The 17760-nt window shown below is 45.9% G+C and overlaps 1 long non-coding RNA gene across 1 annotated transcript in view; it reads right to left on the reverse strand.

Annotated features, from left to right (window-relative positions):
- Nucleotides 1-9459: 9459 nt before the first annotated feature.
- LOC142488481 (uncharacterized) overlaps nt 9460-17760 on the reverse strand; it is a 33590-nt gene continuing 25289 nt past the window's right edge. The window contains exon 3 of the long non-coding RNA XR_012799426.1: nt 9460-9600. This is a non-coding gene — a long non-coding RNA (uncharacterized LOC142488481). The remainder of the gene's footprint in view (nt 9601-17760) is intronic.

The raw sequence follows: 17760 nt of genomic DNA on the forward strand, positions 1-17760 counted from the left end.
GCAGACCCTTCCGCTACTACCACGCAAGCCTCCTTCAGCTGCATCGCTTACCCCTCGGCATGGTAGGACGCTCCATGAGGTACTTTCCCCACGCTCTACGCCGCAGCCTTTGGCGCAGAATCGCCGCTCTGCGCGTACACGCACCCCACGTTGCTTCTTCTCATGCGCACGTCAGACTTACAGTGCACTCACAAAAGCCCCTGAACTTACCTCCGCTCAGGATCCGCCCCCAAACACCACACGCTTACAAACAGGCTCTTGCTGAGTTCTGGGCTCTAAGAACAGCAGCCAATGCGCTGAAGCTCCCTGGGATCCTCCAGGCACGTCCCCTCTCCTGGTTGGCTGTTCCAGATTTATATACCCTCTCTGTCCTGTGCTTCCTCGCTCGTCATAGTTCTGTATGGGTGATTCACAGTGCTTGTTCTTTGATTCTCTCGGTTTTGACGCGGCTTGGCAGGCTTCCCCCTTTGGCTCTCGACTCGGCTTGTTCCTGTTTATGTAGCTTCTGGCTCTCCTCAACCAAAGCTCTCACCTCGACTCTTCCGTACTTCTCCTACCCCTGATCTCGGCAACGGCAACGACCATTCTTCTGGAAAAACCGGTACCGGCAAGTATTTACGCATATTCCCCATCTGGCCTGGCACCACTCAATACCACAACCCGGAAACGTCCATCGGTCTGTTGGTGTGTGTATTCATACCTGGCACCTCAGTTCTAGGGACAGGTCTGGTTTGCGGGCTACTCCGGCGTAACATTATGACGAGCCAACAAGACGCAGGCCGAACTGAGGCAAGCAATCTATACGCTAATACAGCAAAATCAGGCCATGGCCGACCAGATTGTGGGCCTAACACGCCAAATGGCCAAACTTTCAGCTCGTGTACCGGAAGCACCTGTACCTCTTTCTCCTCCACAGGCTGCAGAACCAGTCAGACCCAGCAGTTAGGACGTGAAGATACCGCCTCCAAAGCCATACGCCGGCAACCCGCAGAAGTGCAGAGGTTTCCTTAACCAGTGCGAGGTTCAATTTGAAATGGCACCACTTCAGTACGACACCGGCCGGAAGAAGGTAGCCTACGTGTACAATCTACTGACAGGCAGCGCGCTGGCATGGGCCTCGCCAGTCTGGGAGTTGCGTCCGGACCTAACACAAGACTACCTAGCCTTCAAGGGTGAGTTCCAACAAGTCTTTGATTCTCCTGCGTGACGGAAGATGGCGTCTGTTTCCCTCCCCCAGATAACTCAGGGGCGAAGATTGGTGACACAGTATGCTGTGGAATTTCGCACGGTTGCCGCCGAGACGAACTGGCCACAAGAGGCGCTCATCTCTGTCTTCTGGCAAGGTCTCTCGGAGTCCATCAAGGACGAGCTTGCTCAGCAACCCAGGGCAGACCAACTGGAGGCGCTTATCGACTTGGCCGTTTGCATTGATCAACGCATCCAGGTACGACGCTCTGAGCGTCAGCATGCTCGACCACTAACCTTCCAAGCATTCTCCCCCGACTCTCCTCTGGTTCCTAGACCGCCTTCTTCGAAGCAGCCAGCACTGGAGTCTCCCGAGCCAATGCAATTAGGGGTGCAACAGATCCGGAATCCACGGCGACAACTCCGCTACACCGGCGAAGTCTATTTCTACTTTAGATCCCCTGAACATCTGGTCCGTGCATGCCCTTTGCGTCCGGGAAATGGGAACACTCAGTGAGTATGGAGGGGCTCTTATTATCTCTTCTCGTCCCCTTGCTAAGGAGGCACTGCCTAAGAAACTTCCAATTCCTATTTCTCTCGCAGGAGCTGACTTCCGCACCTCTACGGCTGCCTTTATCGACAAACAGAACCGTATACCTTTGGTGATGAAGTCCCAACCTATCGCCTTGGTAGGGATTGACGGATGTTCGCTATCTCCAGCCTTTATCTCACTACAGACTGTACCTCTCCTCCTTTCTACCTACTCCCACAGCGAGACCTTGGTCCTTGATGCCATTCAGGCCCCAGGTACATCGGTAACCCTCGGCCTACCTTGGTTGCAGAAGAACAACCCTGCCATTGACTGGGTCTCACCTACCCCCATCACCTGGAAACAGAGGCCAGGTAAGGCCCCCAAACTCTTGGCTAACACAACGACTCTGGACTACTACGATTGCCCGATCGATTTGGTCCCAGGATACACCTTGCCCAATTCCAAGACTTACTCATTGTCGATAGCTGAGTCTCAAGCCATGGATGACTACATAAAGGAGAATCTTGAGAAGGGGTTCATACGACCCTCCAATTCCCCGGCGGTAGCGGGTTTCTTCTTCGTGAAGAAAAAGGATGGTACACTGAGGCCATGTATTGATTACCGGGGCTTGAACGGTATCACCATCAAGAACTGCTATCCCCTCCCCTTGGTCACGGAACTCTTCGATAAACTGCGCGGGGCCAAGATATTTTCCAAATTGGATCTCCGTTGGGCTTACAACTTGGTCCGCATCAGGCAGGGCGACGAGTGGAAGACGGCCTTCAACACCCGCAGTGGGCATTATGAGTACCTCATCATGGGTTTTGGTTTATGTAACGCCCCGGCCGTCTTTCAGGACTTTATTAATGACGTATTTCACAAGGTGCTCAACATCTTTTTTATTGTTTACTTAGACGACATTTTGATCTTCTCCAAAAATCTCCAGGATCACATTCGTCACACCTCGTACGTCCTCTCACGCCTACTCAAACATCACCTGCCAAACATCACCTGCCAAACTAGAGAAATGCACCTTCCATCAACGCTCTACCCAATTCCTGGACTACATTATTTTGGACGAAGGCTTTTTGATAGATCCAGGTAAACTCCAGGCGGTTACGGAATGGCCCAGACCAGAGACTCTCAAGGCTATCCAGTGCTTTTTAGGATTTGCGAACTACTATCGGAAGTTCATTCGTAATTTCTCTACCCTTGTGGTCCCCATCACGGCGTTGACTAGGGATGGAGAGAGCAGCATAGTAGAGTGTTCGTAAGCCGTGTCCAAGGGATATAGACGTCTGCAGTGTAGTAATGACCAAAGCCAAATCCAAGGGTTCCAGAGAGCAACGTAGCAGAAGTCCAAAGCCAAAGGTCGATATCCAGAAAGGTCAGCAGTATATCCAGGGACAGGAATAGGAACTGAAATACAAAAGGGGCCAGGCAACAGCAGGCAGCACCAAGGTACAGAAGCTATGTAGAGCAAAGAGGAAATGGTGAGGGAAGACTAAATAGGGGGCTGCGACCTATCAGAGGAAGGGGAGGAACAGAGGAGTGGCCCGAGGGCGGACCTGATAGGGGAGAAGTGTCTGGAAGGCTGGGGCCAATCGGAGCAAGGGGAGGGACGGAGGAGCGGCTCAAGGGAGGGCCTGATAGGGGAGAGGTGCCTGGGTAGCTGGGACTTGTCAGAGCAAGGGGAGAAGCGGAGGAACGGCCCGGGGAAGGGTCTGATAGGAGAGAAGGGCCTGGGGGGTGGACCTGATGGAGCAGGGGCAGGGAAGCGCGTGCTGCGTGTGCCGCATCAAAGGAGGCAGAGTCAGGTGCCCGGCACCAGCAAATTGAAGCCTGGGTCCGCGCGCGCCCGTAGGGGTGACGCGCGTGACCCGGAAGTGTGGAAGCAGCCGTGGAGGGGACCGCATGGAGTGAGGCACGCTGCCGGGGCTAAGGTAAGGAGGTGCTGGAAGCGGGTGTACCTGCAGCGCAGATCCTTACAGTACCCACCCCTCGAGGGTCGGACTCCGGACATACCATCCAAGGTCTGAGGGGACATTTTTGGTGGAATCGTAGAGCTGGGGCATGAAGATTCGCATGCGAGACCCAAGAACGATCGTGAGGTCCGTATCCCTTCCAGTGAATCAAAAATGGGAGCTTGCCCCTGGAGATTCGAGAGTCAATGATGGACTGGATTTCAAACTCCTGTTGTCCTGGTACAATGGGGATAGGAGGCCGGAGAGAAGGATGAGCGAATCGTTTGCCTTGGATAAACGGTTTAAACAGTGAGACATGGAAGACGGGTGAAATTTTCATAGAGAGAGGCAAGCAAAGCTGATTGGCCACAGGATTAATTTGTCGCAGAATAGAAAAAGGACCCAGAAACCTGGGAGACAGTTTAGGGGTTGGGGCCTTCTGTTTGATATTTTTAGAAGAAAGCCAGACCTTATCTCCAGGTACGGACTTATGGGTCTTCTGACGAAGCCTATCTGCTTGTCTCTTCTGTCTTAGCACGGACTATTGTAAAACTATTTGAATCTTCCTCCATGACCCCTGTAGGGTGATTACCCTATCATCTGCTGCAGGAACTCCAGACCTGGGAGAATGCATGGGGAGACGGGTAGGATGAAATCCATAATTTACAAAAAACAGTGATTCTTGAGTGGACTCGTTTTTTAGAGATTTAATTGCAAATTCTGCCCAAGGAAGTAACTTGAGGGGAACAAAATGAGCTTGCTTGGAAAATCTGTCAACAATTACAAGAATAGTAGTCATACCATTAGACGAGGGAAGATCCACGATGAAGTCCATGGCAATGTGACTCCAAGGACGGTCTGGGACCGGTAGAGGTTGTAGAAGACCAGAAGGTTTTTGACGGGCAGATTTATTTTGTGCGCAGACTGGGCAAGAGGAGGTAAATACTCTAATGTCCTTAATCATATTGGGCCACCAGAAGGTTCGCCGAATCAGATCCGTAATCTTCTTAAACCCGGGGTGGCCAACAGATCTGGAGGAGTGACCCCATTCAAGAATTTTGAGATGAATTGTGGGGCTACTTTAAGACGACCATCAGGGACTTCTATCTCTTCGGGGACCTGTGCTTGAGACTCCAAAATCTTATCCAGTATGTCAAAGGAGGTGGCAAAAATAAACAATTGGGGGGACAGAATACTCTCCGGGACTTCCTGTGACCTCTCCTCAGTGATAAACTGACAGGACAACACATCCGCTTTTATATTCTTTGTCCCAGGAATATAAGAGCGGATAAAGTTAAACCTTGTGATGAACAACGCCCAACGAGCTTGACGACGCCCAACGAGCTTGACGAGGCCCAAGACGGCGAGCACCTTCAATGTAAGAAAGATTTTTGTGGTCTGTCAGGATCAGAATGGGTTCCTTGGTTCCTTCCAAAAGATATCTCCACTCTTGTAATGCCATTTTGATGGCCAACAACTCCCTGTTCCCCACGTCGTAATTTCTTTCTGCTGAAGATTTGTTTTTAGAAAAAAACACACAGGGGTGTAGTTTATCTTCGGGGGTGATTCTTTGAGAGAGAACCACACCGGCTCCCACGTCGGAGGCGTCAACTTCCAAGGTAAAGGGGAGGGTGGGGACGGGATGTCGCAGAATGGGGGCTGAGACAAAGGCTTTTTAAAGAGACTCAAAGGCCCAGCTGGCCTCCAATGGCCAAGAGAAAGGATCGGCCCCTTTTTTGGTAAGGGCCGTAATGGGTGCTACCAAGGTGGAAAAACCAGCAATAAATTTCCTATAATAATTAGCAAAACCGAGGAAACGCTGAATCGCTTTTAACGAGTTAGTTTGTGGCCATTCAAGTACAGAATTGAGCTTCTCCGGATCCATGGTAAACCCTTGATCTGAGACAATGTATCCCAGGAAGGTAGTTGAGGATTGGTGAAAGACACACTTCTCCATCTTGGCATAGAGCTTGTTGGCCCCTAAACTAGAGAGCACCATCTTGGTATGGAGAATGTGTTCCTCGAGGGTTTTGGAAAAAATAAGGATATCATCCAAGTAGATAATAACAAAAGAATTCAATAGATTACGAAAAACCTCATTCATAAAGTCTTGGAAGACTGCAGGGGCATTGCACAAACCAAACGGCATCACCAGGTATTCATAGTGCCCGCTGTGCGTATTGAATGCGGTCTTAACTCGTCTCAACTGCGGATGCGAATCAGGTTATATGCCCCCCGTAGATCAAGTTTAGAGAAAATCGTTGTGCCTTGCAGCCTATGGAAGAGCTCCGGAATGAGAGGCAAAGGGTAGCGATTTTTTTATGGTAATCTTGTTTAGGCCACGGAAATCGATGCACGAGCGCAGTGTCCCATCTTTCTTCTTTACAAAAAGAATCCTGCTCCGGCGGGAGAAGTGGATTTCCGGATGAAGCCTTTCTGAAGGTTTTCAGTGATATACTTGGACATGGACTCCGTCTCAGTCAGAGATAATGGATATGACCTGGCTTTAGGAAAAGGAGCACCCGGAATTAAGTCAATCGGGCAGTCAAAAGGGCGATGAGGGGGAAGCTCTTCAGATTTGTCCTTACTGAAGACATCCAGGAACTCCGAATAGACGTCCGGTAGAGTGGCGTCTTGCGGGGGACAGGTTTCCAAGACGGCCAATACCGCAGCGGACGGAGAAGACGATTCCACCTTGGAGGATCTCTATTGAACGGGGAACTCAGCAGTCCAATCGATGATGGAATTGTGTAGTTGCAGCCATGGTAAGCCCAGGATGATTTGAACCGAAGGGGAATGGTTGACATCAAAATAAATGAGTTCTAAATGTCCATCATTCATAGAAAGTTCAATAGGAAGTGTCTCCAAGGAAATATAGGCTGGCTGCAGGGGTCGACCATCGATAGCCTCCAATCTGACCGGAAAGGCCTTCTCCCAGAATGGAATGTTGTGCTGGATAGCAAAAGCCTGATTAACGAAATTCCCTCCGGACCCAGAATTGAGGAAGGCCAGAGCGGGAGTTTGGATGCTGGCATACTTAAGGAGGAAAGGCAGTAAGATGCGTTTGGGAAGACCCTGTGCAAGAGAGGGAAATGAAGAGATGGTACCCAGTGAGATTCTCTCATACCTCACTGGGCACTGGCGTTTCCTGGCCTCAAGGGACAATGCGGCAGGATGTGCCCAGGGGATCCACAATAGAAGCACTGGCCTTCGTTTCTCCGATGTAGTTGCTCCATAGAAGGACGTTGATGACTGCCCAGTTGCATGGGTTCCGGAGCATCCAATGCTGGTAGAACAAGAGCAGGAGACCTGGAATTAGAAGACATGGAAACAGAAGTACGAGGATGTTGACGTTCAGCCCGCCTCTCCAGAAGTCTTTGATCCACTCTGATGCAAAAAGCGATTAGGGCCTCCAGTGAAGATGGCCTTTCACGAGCCGCCAGCTCGTCCTTTAAGGATTCCGAAAGTCCCTGCCAGAAAGCTGCGGATAGTGCCCCATCGTTCCAATCAGTCTCAGCCGCGATAATCCGGGACTCCAGAGCGTAACGTGCCACTAATCTCCGACCCTGAGAAATGTGGAACAAGGAGGAAGCAGCCATATCACTACGTCCAGGGGTGTCAAAGACTAAAGGAAATTCTCTTTTAAAGTTAGGGAAGTTGTAAGTGATTTCAGGTTTCAGCTCCCAGATTGGTGAAGCCACCAGGGCGTCCCCGGTGAGTAGGGAAAAAACATAAGCCACCTTGGTACGATCCGTGGGGAAGCGAGAAGGTGACAGTTCGAATTGTATCTCGCATTGATTTAAAAACCCACGGCATCCAAGCGGGTCCCCGCGTATTTACTGGGCGTAGGGATACGCAACTCCGAAGAACCTGTTCCTTCACGGGAGACAGTGGGAGGGATAACGGAAGTGGAAACATTAAGCTGGGGAATCTGAGAGGTTAAAGTAGCAACCTGTTGGTTAAGAGCGGTAACCTGGTTGTCCAAAAAAGTAAAGTGTTTGGAGATAGTGGTTAGGGTATCTTCCATCCCCAGGGGGGTCTGGGTCTGATGGGCTCTGTATAATGTAACGCTCAGCCTGCCACAAGCCAGATGAGACCCCGGGACTGAGGTTTAAAGGAGAAATTCCACACACCTAGTAGTAAACGGGGGCACGACCGGAGTGTGGAAGTAGCGTAGGTGGTCCTGGTAACAAGAATAGAATGAGTACCGTATTTGCCAGTTCCAGCGTAGAAAGGTAAAATCTGTAAACCAATGGTCGTGGGATGGAGAAAGCAGCGTAGTAGTGTGTCCGTAAGCCTGGGTCGTGGGATGGAGAGAGCCGTAGTAGAGTGTCCGTAAGCCGTGTCCAAGGGATATAGAAGTCTGCAGCGTAGTAATGTCGAAAGCCAAATCCAAGGGTTTCAGAGAGCAATGTAGTATAAGTCCAAAGCAAAGGTTGATATCCAGGGAGGTCAGCAGTATATCCAGGGACAGGATTAGGAGCTGAAAGACAAAAGGGGCCAGGCAACAGCAGACAGCACCAAGGTACAGAAGCTATGCAGAGCAAAGAGGAAATGGTGAGGGAAGACTAAATAGGCGGCTGGGACCTATCAGAGGAAGGGGAGGAATGGAGGAGTGGCCCGAGGGTGGACCTGATAGGGGAGAGGTGCCTGGGTAGCTGGGACTTGTCAGAACAAGGGGAGGAGCGGAGGAACGGCCCGGGGAAGGGCCTGAAAGGAGAGAAGGGCCTGGGGGGGGGATCTGATGGAGCAGGGGCAGGTTAGAGTGTGACGCACGCGCCGCATCAGAGGAGGCGGAGTCAGGTGCCCGGCACCAGCAAATTGAAGCCTGGATCCGCAGGTGCCCGCAGGGGTGACGCGCGCTACCCAGAAGTGTTGAAGAAGCCATGGAGGGGGCCGCACGGAGTGAGGCACGCCGCCGGGGAGCCTGGGTAGCACGCAGAAAAGGTAAGGAGCCGCTGGAAGCGGGTGTAACTGCAGCGCGGATCCTTACAATTGGATAGTATTGGTTGTTGTATTGTATTTTAATGTTTATTGGTGTAGAGGGTGGGGAGTGAAGTTTGGATTTGCCAAGTGTGGGTGGTTAGGCCTACCGGGTGGGTAGCAAGAGTGGTTATCCCCGTCATTATCTAACCACCTACCCTGGGCAAATCCAATCTTCAACACCCCTTCTACCCCCAACAAACCAGGCAATGGTATTTAACCCCTCTATTAACTTAGCGGTTAGCCGCTAAGGTAATGAAGCTGCGTGTAAATGTATTTTTATGACATAGGATTGAAGCAGGGGGTCTCTGGAGCTGGTATTTATGTGTGTCAGCTCCAGAGACTACCTGCTTTAATCCGATGTAGTAAGAATAAAAAAAATTCTATCAGAGTTATGTCGCGGATCCCATCTCCCCATGTTTCAGGTGGCGAGATCAGAATGTGTGAGTTGGAGCCGTGATGTGAATCTCGGAGCTACTTGAATAGCTCAATCTGTTTGAGCAGTTTGTCTGAGCGGGAGTGCTACCGTTCGGGAAAAAGCATTTTTTGAGCGAATTTGGCATGTTATCAGATCTTTCTGATTAGCTTCAAATGTAAACTCGCTCAAAAAGTGCTCAAAACTGTCGATTACTGACTTATCAAAGCTACTAGAATAGTCACCAAGGAATTTATTTGAATGCATTTGCAATGTCAGTGAGTTTTGTCAGCGTAGTATCATCATTTTTGATATTAGATAATTGTTGATGGCAAGAAGGCTGGAAAATATTGTTGATGATCTTCCAGAAGTTAGCTGGATTTGATGTATTCTAGTGAAGGTTTTCAGAGTAATATTGGGCTTTGCGTGTCTTCTTTACCTTGTGCATGTATTCCACGGGCATCTGTAGTTATTAAGATTCTTGGTGTTGTCAGATAATTTGAAGATTTTCCACGTTATCCCTAAAATAGTAAAGCACAATAAGGTCAGTTGTAACCCATGGAAGGTGGGCCCCCCATACTCTTTTAGTTATTATTGGAGCATATGTATCACAGAGTTTTAAGAACTCTGTTTGGAAATAATCAAGCGCTGAATCAGGATCAAGTTGATTTTGTACCAAGGGCAGTTGATAAGATCAGCAAGAAACCTTAATTTGGGTGGTCTGATTTTCCATACAAGTACACTTTTGCATGGCCACTAAAAATGTCAGGTAGGAAACCAGAGGATTGTATTGTATTGTATTGTATTGTATGTATTGTATGTCTTTATTTATATAGCGCCGTTAATAAACATAGCGCTTCACAGTAATAGTACACGTGACAATCATATAAATAACAAATAATATTAATAGCTGGTCATGGAAATACGTGTTTCAGACATAAACATAACATTTAGGAAGAGGAGTCCCTGCTCTGAGGAGCTTACAATCTAATTGGTATGTTGGAGGAATGTACAGAGACAGTAGTAGGGCATATTAGTAAGTGCTTCTGCAGGGAACAAGCTTTATGTATCATGTGTATAGTAGTATCTACGGTGCAACTCATATGCTTCTTTAAGCAAGTCTGACTTAAGGTTGGTCTTAAATGTGGATAGAGAGGGTGCTAGTTGGGTATTGAGGGGAAGGGCATTCCAGAGGTGTGGGGCAGTCAGTGAGAAAGGTTTAAGATGGGAGAGAGCTTTAGATACAAAGGGGGTAGAGAGAAGACATCCTTGAGCAGAATGCAATAGTCGGGATGGAGCACAGCGAGAAATTAGGGTTGAGATGTGAGGATCAGAAGAATGTAAAGCTTTAAAAGTGAGGAGGAGAATTGAGTGCGAGATGCGGGATTTGATAGGAAGCCAGGAGAGTGATTTCAGCAGGGGAGACGCAGAGACAGATTTAGGGAAAAGTAGAGTGATTCTGGCAGCAGCGTTTAGGATAGATTGTAGGGGAGATAGGTGAGAAGCAGGAAGGCCGGACAGCAGGAGGTTACAGTAATTGAGACGGGAGAGAATGGGGGCCCGTGTCAGAGTTTTAGCAATCGAGCAACAGCGGAAAGGGCGTATCTTTGTAATACTGCGGAGGAAAAAGCGACAGGTTTTAGAGACGTTTTGAATGTGAGAGGAGAATGAGAGAGAGGAGTCGAGTGTGACCCTCAGGCAGCGTGCTTGGGCTACTGGGTTAATAATGGTACTTCCAACAGTAATGTGGAAGGAGGTAGTAAGGCCAGGTTTGGGAGGAAGTATGAGGAGCTTTGTTTTTGCCATGTTAAGTTTAAGTCGGCAGAGGGCCATCCAGGATGATATAGCAGAGAGACATTCAGAAACTTTGGTCTGTACAGCAGGTGTAAGGTCAGGTGTTGAAAAGTAAATTTGTGTGTCGTCAGCATAGAGTTGATATTTAATCCCTAGGGATGTGATTAGGTCACCTAGAGAAAGTGTGTACAGAGAAAAAAGAAGGGGTCCCAGGACAGAGCCCTGGGGTACCCCCACAGAGAGATCAATAGAGGAGGAGGAGGTGTTAGCAAAAGAGACACTGAAAGTACGATGGGAGAGGTAAGGGGAGATCCAGGATAGAGCTTTATTCCGAATACCAAGAGTATAGAGAATGTGAAGGAGAAGAGGGTGGTCCACGGTGTCGAATGCTGCAGAGAAGTCGAGTAATATGAGCAGAGTGTAATGACCTCTGTCTTTGGCAGCATGGAGGTTGTCAGTTATTTTAGTGAGGGCTGTTTCAGTCGAGTTATCAGTGCGGAAGCCAGATTGTAGAGGGTCTAGGAGAGAATGGGTGTTGAGAAAGTTGAGCAAGTGGGAGAATACAAGATGTTCAAGGAGTTTAGAGGTGAAAGGCAGGAGGGAGACAGGTCGATAGTTAGAAAGACAGGTAGGGTCAAGCTTGCTGTTTTTGAGTAATGGTATAATGGTTGCATGCTTGAAGGAGGAGGGGAAGGTACCAGAGTAGAGGGAGGTGTTAAATATGTGTGTGAGAGAAGGGGTTATAGTAGTACAAGATGTTTTAGAAGATGGGAGGGAATGGGGTCAAGAGGGCAAGTGGTAGAGGGAGAAGAGGAGATCAGCAGTGACAAATCCTCCTCTGTGACACCAGAAAAAGAGTCAAGGAAGGCAGGAGGAGAGTTAGGAAGCATTGTAGGAAGGGAGGAGGAAACAGAGGGGATGTTCTGATGAATGGATTCCACCTTTTCCTTGAAATAGTCAGCAAAGTCCTGAGGGGAAATGGAGGAAGAAGAGGCAGCTGGGAGTGGTTTGAGAAGTGCGTCAAAGACAGAGAAGAGCTGGCGTGGGTTAGATTTGTGTGTGTTGATTAGTGAAGATAAGAAAGTTTGTTTAGCCTGAGAGAGGGCAGAGTTGAAACAGGATAGCATAAATGTGTAGTGAAGGAAGTCTGCGAGAGTGTGAGATTTCCTCCAGAGGCGTTCAGAGGAATGAGTGGAGGAGCGCAGGCAGCATGCGCATGTGGGAATTTAGCCAGGGTTTGTGGGTTAGAAGGGCGAGGACAGCAGAGAGAAAGCGGGCATGTAGCTCAAGAGAGCAGGATAAGGCAGAGTTGTAGTTCCTGACCAGGTTGTCAGGGTCTGGATCAGAACTGAGAGAGGAGAGGGAGGAGGGAATCAAAGGGCTCTATGCAGTAAGCATTTTACTGCCAAAATTGGGTTTGAGATTGAGTAAGCGCCGATATTTGCTTGATTTCGCCAGTTTTCGTTTTCGATAAATTTGTTATGGCCAGTCGCCTGCCAATAAGCCGGTTTTCGGCACTTTTCGACACTTTTTTAATTCGGCTGTATTCAAGTAGCAAAATCATCTTATCGGGGCTGATCGGCACTAAGAAATTGAGACTTCATGGCCAATTTCTCCCGCCAACTAAAGTTGGCAAGTTGGAGGGTAGAACGATCGCTAAGGCTGCCGGAACAGCACTTAGAAAAAAAAAACTCTTCTGTACATCAATAGAGTCAATGGAGCGGGGACGTATAACATTATAGTACTGTTTACGTTATATTACTCACAATACAAATGTGTTGAGCATTACAGTGTGGGGGGCATTCACTGCATTGTGTCACACCTGACGTGTATTATTTGCATAACATTGTACTTTTATATGTTTTCATCATTAGCGTGTCACATTACTCATCATGTGATGATGTGTCAATGGAAAATCCTATACTCAACTCTTAAAGGAGAAGCTCACATCATATGACACATTTTAGTGAACTGAGCGACAATTGTTTATATGATGTTACACATGTCACAACATCTAACACATCCACCGTATATTCATGTTGCTTTACATTACACAATGCTTGTAATGTGTAACGCATCATCAAACGTTCATGTACATCTTTCTTCTCATGTTTACATGTACTTTGGGTCCTCCCTTTTTTGATGACGTCCGCTATTGGACAGTCAATCACATTGCATGTTTACATTGTAAACGTTGCATTACAAGCAATTCATGCTAACTTATACACACATCTACAATAGTTACTCATTGTTACACCTTTCAAACTGATTCAATAGCAACTATCCTGATGCCATAAATGTATGCATATGCCCACGAGAATTCATTGTTGTTAACATGTGACACTCACATGGCAAATTAGACATGTTGCTGCAAACTTTTTCTACGTCAATCTCATGCTTTTAGCATACTTACATGACTGAGTGTTGCGTTCAGAAGTGCTAAATGCATTACACATTACACTAATCATTTACAATGAATGCTTGTACAAAGCTTCACATTACATCATTGTCAAATATCACGATTGGCTGCTGAATACACAGAAATAATACTTCTTAGATCAAATGGATACAGCTTGGGAGCCAAGTACTTTAATATGTTAATGTAACACGTTGCATTTTACAAACTCACCTGACATCATCACATAGCTATTTAAAGGACGCCCATTACCTGCTCATTCACAGCTATTGATTTCAAAATGATGCGATTGTTTAGGAGACGGAGGAACATTCTTTTGCACGAGTGGCTGGCTGATGAAGAGAATGACATAGGGCAAGGGAGGGACAGAGCCAGGGACAGTGACAGGGACAGGCACGCGGACACGACAGGGACAGGGAGAGGGAGAGGGATAGGAGATCAGAGGAGAAGACCGAGGAGACAAGTTGTGGCTCATCCGCGTGTGTACAGGGAGAGAACCCTGTTAGATGGGATGAGTGAGGAGGAGATAGTAAGTCGCTATCGTTTGAGTTCAGCAGCAATCGTATCTCTTTATGAAGAGATAAGGGGAGATTTAGATTTTGTGACAGCCAGAGGTCGTGCAGTCCCTGGGCTTGTTAAAATGCTGTGCTCATTATATTATCTTGCTTCCGCGTCATTCCAGACAACTGTGGGCATAGTGGGCGGGGTCTCGCAATCTACATTCTCGCGGGCCTTTACCCAGTTTCTCTATGCACTCAATAGACGCGCTAGGAATTATATTCATTTTCCTAAAGAGCAGAGAGAGTGGCAGGAAGTCAGGAATGGCTTTTATACCATAGCCGGGATACCATGTGTGCTGGGTGCAATCGATTGCACCCATGTTGCTTTGATTCCGCCGAGTCAGAGTGAGCATGCTTACCGCAACCGTAAGCACTACCATTCCATGAATGTACAGGTGGTATGTGATACAACAAAAACATAAACTGTGTGCAACTGTTAAAACCTTAGAGATATAGGTGATACAGTGCAAAAATTGAAACCCTTCTAATCAGTAGCCCAATATAGCCACAAAAACCACTGTGAAAATAATAAAAATAATTCACATAACCGTGTGGTGGATAAAGTTGGCATTTGCTGCTATTAAAACAGGGGGTGGCTCAGCACCCCCCAAACACTGGAGAAATGGAAACAAAAAAACAGCGCACAACGCCAATGGTGAAGTATGTAAACACAAATGTGTATTAAATAAGGGATAATTATACTGCGTACATCAGATAAAATATAACAAGCGTTTAGTGTATAAACACTGGTTACCACTCGGCGACAGCTGGTGTGGAAGTCAGGTGTTAGCTTCTTACAACAGGTATTGTATACAGCAGCTATGGAGCAGGGCTCTCATAAGATCATCAGGCGGTCGGCGTCTCCACAGAGGGTTGCCCTCTAGAACAGCTGGGCTCCGCACTACGTGGTGATGCTCAGTGGGTCCACCGATAGTCCTGACTCAACTGGAGCAGTTCATGAGGTTCCACAGTTAGGACTGCTGCACACGGGGGTGAGCCGGATGGCTGCAGGAGCAACCTCCGCGTGCACCGCTACCTCTCCGTCACGGGACGCTGCGTGATGACGTCACCTTCTCAGCGACAGTATACCGATCGGCAGGAGTGTATCAGAGTCTGCTTTTCGCACGCAGGGTGCTTTATCAAAGAGTGGTATGTGAGGCCACGATGAAGATAATGCATGTGGTAGCCAAATTCCCTGGTTCCAGTCACGATTCCTCTATCCTGAGGAACTCATCAGTCTTCCATGCTTTCGAGGAAGGCCATTTTGGACATGGTTGGTTGCTGGGTGAGTACATATTTGGATGTTGTAACACAAAACTAATTTTTGTTTAGGAATGATTTTATTTTAGAATGTTATCACTAATGTTACCTTATGTGTGCTCCATTGATTATAGGTGACTCAGGATACGGAATTAGGCCGTGGCTCTTGACTCCGGTGCTAAACCCTCAAACTGAAGCAGAGGAGAGGTACAATGCTGCCCATATAGCTACGCGATCTGTTATAGAGAGGACATTTGGCCTACTCAAGACCAGATTTAGGTGTCTCGACAGAACTGGTGTGGCTCTTCAATATAAGCCACAAAAAGTGTCTGATATTATAATTGCCTGTTGCATTTTGCACAATGTGGCACTCAGACATAATGTACATACAGACATAGGTCAGGCTTTGGTAGAGGAGCATCCCACCAATGTACCAGCAGAAAATGAACAAACAGCCAGTGGTGCTGAGACACGCCACAATGTTATAAATACTTTTTTTTCTTGTAAGTAAATACATATATGTTCCTAGTACTACTTTGATATATTCATTATGTTATATTAACACTACATTTGTTATAATAACCTTCTGTTAGGACACAGATGAATATGGGTAGCACACCTTTCTCTTCTCTGCTGTGTGGACAAAGGCATGTGGCACCGGTATGTTATTCTTGCACAGGTTATATAATCCTTCATCGAATGTAAACTAGTTGTGTGTATGTGAATACAACAAGTGTTACAAACGAGTAATTTCGTTACATTGTGTTGTTGATTATGCAAACACAATACACAGAGTATGGCCATAGTTATTCATTTTTGCAGTATGGTTACATACAATCTTATTGTTACACTGTTACATGTGCATCAATATGATGTGTACACCAGGCAGCTTTTCATTTTTTATGTTACTAATTATACATGGTGTTTCATATGTAACACCAAATAGACACTTTGGTGTGTTGCTTACGTTAATGAAGATGTCATGTCAATGTTTGCAATTTAAGTATTGTTATCTTTTTTTATAGGTATATCTCCTCTATGACTGATCATGGTATGTATATGAACTGACATCTTTCATAAGATGTGCCTACCTCTATATACATATAATTATAGAATGTATAAACCCAACATAGTTGTCAACTAGAAATCTTACATACATCTCGTTTCTCTATCATGTACATGCGTTTACATACTCTTGATGTTTCATGTGCATTGTATGTGATAATTATTAGTGACATGACATCACATTTAATGTATGTACCCTTAAAAATTCCATTATTCTAATATAGGGGTGGGTGGAGAGAAGGGGATAAATGCTGCTAGTGTTTTGCTTAGAGGAGGTGATTAGCCACGGATGCACATGAGTGATCATAACACTCCATACATGAATGCCTGTAATCACACCAATGCTTTGTACATCTTGTATGTTGCAATATGTGATTAGTAATGGTATTAATGAATTGTAAAGATTATTTTGACATTGTCACATGTGTATGTATAAGTCACACATGTGTGTTGATGTGACCTACATGTAACAAGTGTCAAACTGTTAACACAAACCAAAATATTTATAAAATGTATTAGTAATTTTGCATAATTCATTTCACCCAATGACAATGTTGGTAATATAGTTGGAATGTCATACACGTCTGTTAATCATTATTATGAAGATCATTTACAAGTATTGTCAACATATGAATGTAAATCACGTTCACATTTGCATAGGCACACATTTCAAGACCACTGTTTGTGTCTATATCCATTTGTGTATGATGCATGTATAACACCGTCAAATGATAACATCAGGTTTATTATGTTAGCTTATATCATCATACTCACTTTACTCTGTATGTGTTGAACGTTTATTAAACACAGTAAACTATAGTTAGTTTGTTAAATGAAATATACACAGAAACTTATATGTTTACAATATCAGTACCTAATTTTAATAAATTCATGCATTATAGTTGAGTTGACATACATGTTGACATAAATTTTTATTTCCACACTCCAAAACTATTAAAACAACATCCCCATGTAACATGATAACTTTTACATGAAATGGCTATTTGGTTTTAAGTCTCCTTTACATACTTTCTACAGTCATACGTCCCATTATACAATATACTACACAAATGTGTTTGCTGAGTGGGATTGGTTGTTATATATTAAACAGAACATGGCATATAATGTAAGTTAAAAATAAAGTACACACATCAAATGTAAAAAATGCACTGTTTAGCAACATCATTATGTTAATTAAATGGTTATGAAATATAGGCATAACCGGATCACATTTTGTATTGTTTGTTAATATGCGCTACAAGCATTATAATTTTTTTTGCATATGTAGTATATTAGTCGGTCGCTCCTCCTCACAATCATCTCATATAACGTTTGACTCTTCTGAAATCATACATTGATCCCATTGATTCTTCCCCGACATCTCTGAAATACAGCAAACACATGATGGTCACAGATGGCACCTTTATATATGTGTAGTCATTACAACGTGTTACACATCTCTATATGATTGTGTATATCCACGCGTAATTCACTTATATGTTAGAAGTGCAAGGTTAAAAGTAAACATCATTATGTATCCTTTTGTTAATTGCGTTGCAGGCATAACTATGATATTTCCGTTGCCT

The sequence above is a fragment of the Ascaphus truei genome, chromosome 2 (assembly GCF_040206685.1).
Source record: "Ascaphus truei isolate aAscTru1 chromosome 2, aAscTru1.hap1, whole genome shotgun sequence".
NCBI classification, from domain to species: domain Eukaryota; kingdom Metazoa; phylum Chordata; class Amphibia; order Anura; family Ascaphidae; genus Ascaphus; species Ascaphus truei.